General features: G+C 36.2%; 1 protein-coding gene across 1 annotated transcript in view; it reads right to left on the reverse strand.

Moving 5' to 3' along the window:
• LOC112154267 (leucine-rich repeat-containing protein 4B) overlaps positions 1-6,700 on the reverse strand; it is a 15,373-nt gene extending 8,673 nt beyond the window's left edge. The window contains exons 1-2 of the mRNA XM_024285078.2: positions 6,546-6,700; positions 2,001-2,188 (exon numbers count right to left, since the gene is read on the reverse strand). The gene's annotated coding sequence lies outside the window, so the exon portion shown is untranslated. The remainder of the gene's footprint in view (positions 1-2,000; positions 2,189-6,545) is intronic.
• Positions 6,701-11,688: the final 4,988 nt, after the last annotated feature.

Below are 11,688 nucleotides of genomic sequence, written 5' to 3' on the forward strand. Positions count from 1 at the left end.
TACTGAAAGTATAGTTATGCAAATAGATAAAATAGCTAAAAGAGTGCTAAAAATATTCCCTTTTCACATGTTCTGCACAATCATCATAGTCTTTTCATGTTTTAACAAACACACAAATTAGAATTCAAGCCTAAATCTGACCCAGAACGGTAGTTTATTAGTAACCTACAATGAATCATAGAGGGATCAGAACACCATTAATATTCAGCCAGTCACAGAACTGATCCTGTCACAGCTATCAGGAAAATCCTACGTTTTATGCAGTTTTTCTGCCGTCTGTTTACTCAGAACTTTGTACAATACGTTTATAACATCCTCATACCCATATTATTGAGGTTAAAATATGGAAACCAGAGTTAAAAGTCAAACATGTTGGTCAGTCAGCAGAAAACACTACATTTTAACTAAAAACGTTTAAATATTGTGTTTTTTTACTCATTTTTCAGCAGATTCCTTCATTTTATCTCTAAAGATCTGCTTTTTAGTAATGACGTTGGTCCATTATATCCTCCTACATCTATTAGGTGATGACGTCTATATACAGTTGATTTACACACAAATCTCTAATAAGAACAAGTTTACCTTTAGGAGCTAAAAGAGCATCATGAGGGCTAGAGTTTATGGTTAGAGGCCATGCATTTGACTCCATATGGGTTGCAAAATCCATCCTGTCGGATGAACGCTGCTCAACAGAAAATAGCAGCCGGGGGATATGTTGCTATGTTACAGTTTCAGCCATGAACTGTGAAAATGTGACACTTTACACTTGTGGAAAACATACATGTCACATTAAACTGAGTGGAACAGAAAACTGCGAAAAGACGTCAAGAAAATGGATGGATTTTGACTTCCTCCACCATTAAAGAGCTCAAAAACAACAGCGTCCACCATGATGGGCTTTTATTTTTAGATTATCACACCTTGACTCATCTGAGGAGAAAGTTTTGTCGCCTGTAGCCTTCACCCTCATTGTGCTGTTTTCTTGTGACGTCTTTCAAATCCTAGCATTTATCTGTTTATAGTTTTATTCAAATCCACATTTCTTTCGTGAATTTTTTATTTTTTTGTGAGTGTTGAGAGTTGATTGCAGCCATGTACATATTGATTATTCGATTGGGCCTGAGAGAGCGCTCAGTCGTGAAAAGACAGATTAGCTGCAAGCTGCTGACCAATTGCAACAAACCAATCACTTCATTGTAAGCACCTGATTATATCTGATCACCACAGCAGAGGAGTCATCGAGGTTTATTGAGATGCAACAAAAAATGTGACATCGAAACAAAAAATAGAAAAGAAAAATCAGTGGTTTATTTAACAATTCGTCCACAGATGATGTAGAAAAACACAAAACTGCACAGGTGCGGCAGGGCCAACATCATCTACTGTAACTATGACAACACTAGATTGATTCGGGAGGTGGGAAGAAGGACATCTCACCAACAAACAGGCGATGTTTGGAAAATTCCAGGTTCATGATATTTCCTCACCATGAAATGTGGCCAAATGTTTATTTCTCTATTAAAACACTATTATATCGAGCAAAAAAAAAAAGATAGAATAAAGGGTTGGATATTTTCCTGCAGTCCTAACCTCTGATCTGCAATCATCATATAGCCTCCAGCATAATATCGCTTACAATCGAACAGAATGGCCTTATTCATCTATGCAGCTGCGCTCACTACGGCGCACCTTCTCGGGAACGCAATTGAAATTCTGAATAGGCCTAATTCTGCACATGCTGCATTACAAAATGGCTTGCATCCATTCTCTCTTCAGGGTAATGACAACATGACTGCACCCAAAACGTTTCTTTGAAAAGCCTTTTAAAAAGGGAAATAATTTAAAATAAAAAAAAGACATTTAATTAGTCATCCTGATTGTTCTGCATCTTTACAGCTTCTGCACGTTTTAGACTGATGTCAGGCTGCATACAGATTAGAAATACCTTAATTACGCCGGCCATTTCATTCCCTTACCTGTTTATTCAATATTATACGTACCTTAATATTTCTACGCCAAAACAACCCAAAAAAATGTCTTTGCGCGCTCCTCCTTCGTCCCCGCTTGTTTCAGCCGAGCTATATCAGTCTCTCCTGCTCTCCTTCCTAAATTGATTCGCCCGATTCCACGGCTCTTGTTCTTTGCAGGCTCGATCCGCAGCACCAAGACGAGGCGGAGGGCTACAGCGCTGGCAGGTTCAACGTGAACACAATCCACATTTTACGCAGAGGAAGGAGGAAAAAAGGGGAGGAAAAGAGGGGAGGAAAGCAAAGCAGAGATCAGACAGAAGGTCGTTGGAGGGGGAAAAAATGGTGTGATAGATTTCACAGTTGGAGGAAAGAGGTCGACGACGGATGCATCGATGTGCCTTCTCCTTGGAGAGGAACGCAGCAAACGCCACAGCGCCCGCTGGGCAGAGCAGTTTGCGTCCAGCATAAGATGCTCTTTACGCACTTTCCGTATGTTTCCCTCTGAATCCTACAAAGACGCTGCAAGAAGAGCTTTCATTATTTTTTTACTTTAGATGAAAAATATGTGATTTTCATTTGCTCTGCAGGTTTTTATTTCATCTCAGTAATATAAACTCTTTTCATAATGGCCCAGAGTCACATTTTTTTTTTTTTATTATGACTCAGCATCACAGAAAGATCAACAGAGTGGATTGAGTCAGTGTTTTTTAGTGAAAATTTGAAGCCAGATTTTGGTGTTTTATCACCATAAAAATGATGTGCACGTTGTGCTTTAAATCCCCTCACAGTCCAGGACTTTAGTAGGCCACATGTCACAATGCACTGAAGTAATGGCCACCTAAGTTTAACCGTGCAAACTGATGAGGTGAGTTTTTGTGCAACGTTTGCATACATGAATCTATTTTTTCTCAGCAAAAAAAAGCTTCTGTTGGAGATTTAAAGCCACACATAAGGAAGCCACCAAAATATTTCCTTGCTGTCTCCAACTACAAGAAAGTCATCCATTCTGTGTGTTTTGACCCTAATATTTTTATACTCTGATGAAGTATTTTTAAAGTATTTTCTGCAAGTTTAAGGAAGATTTTTGGAGTGTTTTGAATATTGTAAGAAATCTCCTAATCCAAAAATAACATTAAAGATTATGCCAAAATTAAAGATAAGCTTCTTTGGTGCTGTGATTAAATGTAATCTTGTTTTAAGTGTTTGTATTGTGTGTCGTATTTTATTGAAGGTGCAGGCTTTTTAGCATCATGGCAAGGAGACTACGAAGGAAAAGTAGCCTTAATTTCAGCGTTTTTTAACCATGTTTTTTTTAAATTAAAAAAACGTTTAAAATAATTCAAAGCTAAGGTCTATTAAACTGGAAAAGTACATTGGTTCAGATCGAGTCTGCTCAATTTGGTCCAGATTAAATCCTGAACTTTGGTCTGTATTCAGACTGGTGTCTACTGAGATTTTTGTTTGAACTAAATCCATGTAAACCACGTGATTAAAGATCTCTTCTGTCATTGGTCAGGAATTATGAGAAAGAGAAAGACTAATGGAAGTTCTTTTGAAATCCTTGTCGGGATAGTTAATTTATTCAAACTTTATATTTTAGTGACTAATTTTGAACGTCTATATCAACGTCAACACTTTAGAACTATCACTTTGTTACGGTGGAGACATCGGCTTTACAACATATTTTGTCGGGAAAACGATGTAAGAAGCACTGTGTGAAGTTGTTTTAATGACCCTGCATTCATCTGACCACATTTCAATGAGTTGCTGTGTCTCATCTTTGATCCACTACATCCCGAAATGCCCAACTACGGCGGCCTTATTGGTATTACTGCATTTTCCGGAGTATAAGTTGCAGATTTTTTCATAGTTCAGCAAGAGGTGCAACTTTTTTTTAAAACACAAGTAGGCTAATATGTTTGTTATTTTTCACTAACAACCGATTTCCCTTTAGTGGTTGTTTTCGCTAATAACCACCAGAGGGCCGGAGAAAGAAGTGTCATCCAAAAGAAACATGGAGACAAATCAGATTTTTTTTCCTCTTCAACATTGATATTTTTCTTATTTACTTTGAAACTTTATTATCCTTGTATTTTCGGAACAGAAAATGATCAAACCGGGTTACAGAGAGAGTGCGCGTACTATTTAATCTCCATCAAAAGAAGCAGTGGACGCCAATTTGATGCGTGTCAAAAAAGGTGCTCAACGTTTGAGCTCAACGTTACGGTGGGATTTGCGGATTTTCTCTGAAAAGTCAGACTTTTCTCCCAAAAGTGCCACTTATACTCCAGAACGATTTATATATGGTTTTCCTCTTCTTGATTTGACATCTGTTGCTTCTGCGACTTATACTACGGTGCGACTTATACTCCGGAAAATACGGTATGGCGCATCATCTATGAGGAGACACCAAAATTTCAGGGAAAACAAGACATTATTAAGCATTATCAATATGATTTTTTTCCATATTAAATAGTGTATCGAGCCGTAGTCGTAGTTTTCCCACCCCTGGCCTTGAAGCAGGGGTGGGAAAACTCAATTACACAAGGGGCCAAAATCCAAAACACACCAGAGCAAGAAAGACATTTATTCAACACACTAAAACTAAATTATTAAAAACTTTAAAACCATAACTTTGTAACATAATTATAAACTACATATACAGCATTACCTGCGATAATGCTAGTGTGAATGCTGTAAGCTGAATTTGTCCGCTAAAGATGCTAGTGATGATAGCTGAAAATGCTGAAATCAATAGCAAAATCGCTGAAGTTAATAGCTGAAAATGCTAAAGCTGATAGCCTGTTAAAATATTAGCTAAATACCAAATTAGCCTATAAAATATCTAAACAAAAATAAAACTTAAGTTAGCCAAAACAGCTAGTGTGTAGCTGAAAAAAATTGCTAAACTTCAAAATATCCTAAAATACTGGGAAAATCTAAATAAGCCAAAACAGTTAGCATGTAAATATTAGCCTAACTCCAAAACAGCCTAAAAAACTTAAGAAGAAATGCCTAGATTTGCCCAAACAGCTAACAATAGCTGACATAATAGACAAACTCCAATAAAGACAAACATTTATTCAACACATTAAAACTAAATTATTAAAAACTTTAAAGCCGTAACTTTTCAACATAATTATGAACTAGGTATATAGCATTACCTGCGATAATGCTAGTGTGAATCCTGTAAGCTGAATTTGGCTGCTAAAGATGCTAGTGTTGAATGCTGAAGCTGATAGCTGGAAATGCTAAAGCTGATAGCCTGCTAAAATATTAGCTAAATGCCAAATTAGCCTAAAAAATATAAACAAAAACAAACAAACAAAAAACTTAGGTTAGCCAAAAAAGCTAGTGTGTATTTGAAAGAATTGCTAAACTTCATAATATCCTAAAATACTGGGGGAAAAAAACGAAATTAGCCAAAACAGCACCCATGTAGCTGAAATATTAGGTAAACTCTGCCTAAAAATAGTCTAAAAAGCTAGCAGAATGGCAAATTTTAAAACTTTTAAACAGTAACTTTTTAACATGATTATAAAATAATAAAAAGGCAGGAACATTATTCTAGAAAAAATCAACTTAAACCATAAATAACTTTAAATATTTTGCCCTACAAAAAAAAGTATTATTTTTCAAAATTATACAAGTTAAAAATGAGCGGAGGACAACATTGGGCCATTAGTAACAATAACATAAAATCATCCGGAGTGCCGGATAAATTACCCGGAGGGCCAGATCCGGCCCCCGGGCCTTGATTTTGACACATGTGCCTTAATGGTTCTTTGTATACAGACCCCATAGTTAAAAATAACCCAAGTTGGGTTGTTTTTAACCAAACTCTGAGGTTATTTAAGTCAAGGGGAGAACATGAATTGGGTTCAAATGAAACCACTATAATCCAAAAGTATAACATTATTACCTAAAGAATTAGGTCAAAGAATCAACCCAAAGGTTTTAAAAGTGTATTATATATTCAAAGTTATTTTTTAAGAGTAAAAAAAAACATCCGTGGCCTACATTTATGCTCTTTGTAAGCACACACTAAAAGGTCAAAAGACCAAAATGGCCAGTGATGCTTCAGAAAGGCCCCTAAGATATGTACTTTCTCTCCTTCTATCCATTTCCCCTTCCTTCATACTCTTCCCCTCCCTCCGTCATGAATGCTGTAGTGAGCATTGTTTGCGACCGCTAGCTTTTGCTGAAAGCTGCACAGCAATGAGGTCTCTGTGCCTTTTGCCTCTCTTCCTCCTCCTCCTCCTCCTCCTCCCCCCTCGCTGGCTCCCTCTCTCCCACCCATCTACCTCTTGCTTCTTCCCTCTTTTTTTCTCCCTCCATCTCTCCCTCTATTAAATTTCCAGTCACACAGTGGTGCAGAGGATATTCCTTCTTTGCCTCTTTCCCCCTCTTCCCTCTTTCCCTCTCGGTCGTGTTAAAAATCTTAACCCATATCCAGCCTCTCATCCAACCCTGGCTGCCTTTCAGCGCTTTTCCGCCGCTCTTGTCTCCCTTCTCAGTACATCTTTTTGCCTTCCAGCCCCCGCACCATTTAAAATGATTTCAAGCCCAACTCACCCTGCGCTTCTGCTCCCCTTCCTTCCCCTCTTTCCAACTCTATGTCCTCACTGTGTCATTGCACATTGAATCTGATATCCCCCGTATGCATGTGTGCTGTGCTTGAGTGTGCGCGAGGCACCCTTGAGCTTGTGCCTGTGACAGGAGGGAGGGAGAAGGACATGCATTTGTGCACAGTAAATGAACAAACACTCGCCGCTGTATTGCTTGTGTCATCAGAACAGGAAGGAGTAGAAATATAGTGGAGAGAGCGGATCCCTCCATCCAGAGGAGGATGCACGGCATTCCCAGAACGACCCAAACCCCTCATATAAGACCAGACAGGAAGAGTGATGAGGATTTGGCAGCAACAATACACATGAACTTTTTATTTTCCATGCATTTTGAAAAGATGTCATTCTGTTTTAATTTGACGTCCTTTTTAATTCTTTAAAAATGACATTTTTCATTAATTATTTTAAGAATTCTGCTCAGAAAAAAGTAAAGTCAGGGTTCATTGCCGTCCAGAAAAAAAGAGATACCAGGAAGAGTTTGAACTTATTCATGGTGACATCCGTGTGTGCGTGTGTAGTAGAGAGACAGAGGGGCAGAGAAAATAGAGTGAAAAATTCTAGTGTCACAGTATCTTAGCAACTGCTTCCATCTCCTTGGAGACAAGAGCTGACATCATTTCCTGTCTGTGAGAACTCACTTTGGGTTTGTTCACAGTGTGTTTGTGCATGTGACTGCATGGGCCTGCTGTCCACGAGTGCTGGTGTATTTATGTACTCTGCTTTCCTAGATCATATGAAGAAGTGTGTGGATTAATGCAATGGAGGAGTCCATTTTTTCTGCTGTTCACAAAGGGGTATTGCTCTGTTTGGAGTAGAGTAAAAGCCAATTTTAAAAGAGACTTTCTACGATAATTTAGTTAAATATATATATAATAGATTTATTTTTAAAGATGCAATTAGAGTACAAATTTCACTCTTTTGGGGCTTTTAAAAAGTTTATTGTGGTTTTCTACTTTAGTTTCCTTAAGTGTCAAACCTAAGTTGGATCGTCCTGAACCCTGAGAGTCTTAAATAATTTGTTATTTTCTGTAAACCACTTCAAAGCTGAACTTTAGTCCTATTCTTGTTCATATGAGCCCCCAAGTATTGATAGTCCTCACCACTTCCACCTCCTTTAACCGATGCACACATCTTTTTTTAAACCAGCCTGGAGACTTTTTTGCTGTAAAAAAATACAGCAGAAGTTCTTTGTTCCAAATGATGCTCTATTTCTAGAATAGTATGTTAAGTTTTCCTCTTTTATTATTGTTATGGCCAGTTTTGCTTCAATGTTGACGAGAAAATCTACTTTTCATAATGAAAATATAGCCAGATTCTAAAGCTAAATGCTGCCATCTAGTGGACAAAAGAACCAAGTGCACTCCGTTTTAACATTTTTTTTCTTCTTGACATTAAAGAATTGCTCAGTGCAGCACACCATTTACATCCATGACCCTGAAATAAATAGAGAAATAAATATCTTTATCAGATGAGTTTGAGCATTTATTTCCACTCAGATATACGAGTGTTATCAGCCTCATTTGGTGAAAGGAAATAGCTGAAGCCATTTGCTCTTTATGTTCCCTGTGATACAGGCGCCGCTATAAACATAAGAGCTGACATAGATCACCTTTTCAAGATGCTTATAATGGAGCAGTGCACTGCAAAAACTGAATCTGAAGGTAAAAAGGCTGTTGTATTAGGATAATTTATTTTTTTCTATCTTGCAAAAAAAAAGCAATAATAATACTTTTATTAAGAAAAATGTTTACAGCAAAATAATCATAGTTTAAGAGAACACGTATTGGTGACTAGAAGTTTTTCCTTAAAATAAGACAATTTTTCTCACCCCATTCCCTTATATTACCTAAAAACTAATTTTTTATTTCACATTTTAAGAACTTTTGACTTATTTCTTTGAAGTTTGTTTCTGTACAATGGATTTTTTTCTTCCTTTTTTTATATCAAAGCTTCAATGAGAATTTTTTCCCAATTTTACTTAAAACTGTTTAAATCCATCGGATGAACAGAACTAATATATAAGTAATAAAATTAAGTGCTTAAATAAATCCCAATGCCACACATTTTTAAGTGACAAAATTATATAAATGGCCTGGATTATTTTTTTTACAAGAAAAAGCTAAAGATGCTTCAGGAATATACAGTAATTCTTTGAAATAAATATACTTTCAATAACCATGTGAACATTTTGAGAGTCTCTCAAGATGAAAGCACCTTGTCACATAGAAAAATAGTTTTTTTACATGTTTATTTTCTCTATTTTCCAATATTGCTCTGCTATTTTTTCAAAGTACATTTTTTTTATTTTGTTTTGTTTTTTTTACAATTGATCTAAAAAAGAAAATTTCACTAATAATAATAATAATACTGACACAATGACTGTTTTATGAAAAAAACAGTTTTTTTCTTCCTTGTTTCTTATATTACAAATGCGACAATTATCTAATCTTTAAACTTTACCACTTTTATTTACTAATAAAAACAAACTGCACATTGTTGCTTCACTGACACCAAATAACCAGCAGATGGCAGTGTTCAGTCATTATTGATTTGTCTGAGACTGGAAAAGTTACTGTAGAATTTTAAGTCTGCATAAGCTCTTATTGACAATTTCTTTTACATTATACATCTATTGAATACATTTTGTTTCATTTATTATCTAAAACACACGTTTACCTCTGTAATAAAATATTCTAATTATATTAACAAATGAAACTTTATAAAATATAAACACTAAACTTTAAGGGAAAACTTTAGGTCTTTATTAGGTAGAAAAAGTGGCAAAAAAACAATTATTTATATTTATTTGAAGTCATCATTTGCTTTCATAGCAACAAAACAAAAAGGACTTTGAGTAAAAAAAATGTCTTTAAATAAAATATTTCCTCAATGCATTTTTTTTCCCCTCAAAGACGGTGTAGACTAATTCTGAGGAAGTGATTTGTCATCTGAGTGTAACGTAAAGTTGTCTTGGTCATCTATATCTGCTGTCAGCGTCTGATCAGTGCCAAGAGGGGCGCCTCCCTCAGGCTTCACTTACCTCTGACAAATGGACGGAGCTGATGATAGAGGGGTCAGACGAAAAATGACCTATATTTAGAGAACTTCATATGACCGCTAACACTATTAGGCTGTACTCCCGCAGGTACCATTTTTCTTTTTTTTTATTATAATTAGGCTAATTTTCTACTAAATGGAACTCCACATTTCCTTAAAGTTGATAGAGATGTTTTAGTTTTTTTTTAATGAAGATTTTCCCTCGACAGCTTCAAGAAAAAGTTCTGATCAGCAGAAATTAGCTGCTATGGAGCATGTGTTCAGTGACAAGGAGAATCCTCTGATGCTACAATTTTGATGGCAACAGGAAAAAGCTGTGCACTCTGCAAAGAGCGGATTATAGCATTTAATCATGGAGTCCTATCGCTGAGCTTTCCAGGCTTCTCGCCTTAAGGTTTGAACTAACCCCTCCTCCCCTCTCTCTACTTCCTCAGGAAAAAATCTCATTCACCAGACCGATTGCCGAGCGGGCCCATCCGACCTGCCCCTATAAATCATTCTTTAATCAGAAGCCGGAGAGATTGGGCGCCGACACCCACGGGAGCGCCACTGTGACATCTCAACTCCTCCCCGTGCACCTCTGCAGTCCTGCCTGGGAGTTTTTCTGTTGGGTTTGTCTGCATTGGGATCTGTCATCAGAAAACTAAGAGAGATGACCACACACCAACACTTTCTCTACTTTATGAATGATGATGCCAAAGAGGATCTGGGGCGAGAGGAGAGGGATAACTCCACCAGAGCCTCGGAACTCACACGGCTCTATGGATTTACTCCATGAAACCAGCTTAGAAGACCTCTTTTTAATAAAAAGTAATAAGTTAACTAAACAGTCACACAGAAAAACTCTTGTATGGTTGTATCAAGAATATAGATCCATTCCACAAACGCACAGAAAGCAGGATTTAGCCTCACAGCAGCTACACTGTATGTTTCAGGTTGATTTAAACCGGATTACCGACTTCTATAAATTCTCTGGAAATAAACTTTAAAATGAAAAAACTCATACCTGTAAAGGAAAAAAAAAGATGGAGATGCATCTTTAGCCGGATGCATCATAATGGAGCAGAGCAGGAAGCTTGTGGCGCGCTCAGCCTCATTTCTAAAACGCAAATAACTAAACTCTTTTTTTAAAAAACATTTTTTTTCTCCCATTAGATTGATAAAATCCATTAATTGATTGAATGGATTGAAACTTAACAGATCAATAATCGATTCCTAAAAATATAGATCGATCTAGCACATAAAGCTAAAGTCTGCTAGCTTGATGCTAACATTTAATGGGATTTTCCATAGGAGGGCTAATGCTAACGGTCAGTCAATGTAAACATACATTACTGACTAAATGAACATCTTTATTTACTCACAGGCAGGATTTTTTTAAACTCATTTAAGGAAATATTTTTTAAAGTAACCATTTGTGGCCTAAATCACAGTTTTTTGCTCAGTCTTAGCTTATTTTTCTTGAAAAAAGTGTACTTCTATAGCGTGATTGCCACCTAGTGGCCAAACTGAAACGCCCTCCAGGAGAAGCAGAACAATGTTTACAATTTTAATGATCTGAACATTTTGTTAGAACTTCTCCTTTTCAGAATCCATGTTATACTGTATGCTATTAATAATTAGAATCAAATCGATCCAGACTCTTTTGAATAAAATCGAATCGTTTCTGGAAATAATTATCAATACCCAGCACTATTTTTTTTTCCCTCTGCTTCTGATTTACAACAATTTGAATGAATTAATACTCAGGTCAAGTCTAAATATATTTATAAATGTCCTCTATCATTAGAAAAATGCCACAAAAGCATGTTAAAAACAACAAAAATATTATCTTAATCGAAATTTGTGTTTTTAAGAACAGAAAAAACAAGCTGGAATTTAAAAACAGAACTTTAGCACATAATAGAAAGTAAAAAAATAAAAACAAAACCTTAATCTGGATTATGCTTACATTTTTAATGTCTTATTTGGTTTATTGAGTGAAATTCATAAAGTTTAAATAATAATTCATCTCTATTTAGTTGTGAAATTTT

The sequence above is a fragment of the Oryzias melastigma genome, linkage group LG19 (genome assembly GCF_002922805.2).
Source record: "Oryzias melastigma strain HK-1 linkage group LG19, ASM292280v2, whole genome shotgun sequence".
NCBI classification, from domain to species: domain Eukaryota; kingdom Metazoa; phylum Chordata; class Actinopteri; order Beloniformes; family Adrianichthyidae; genus Oryzias; species Oryzias melastigma.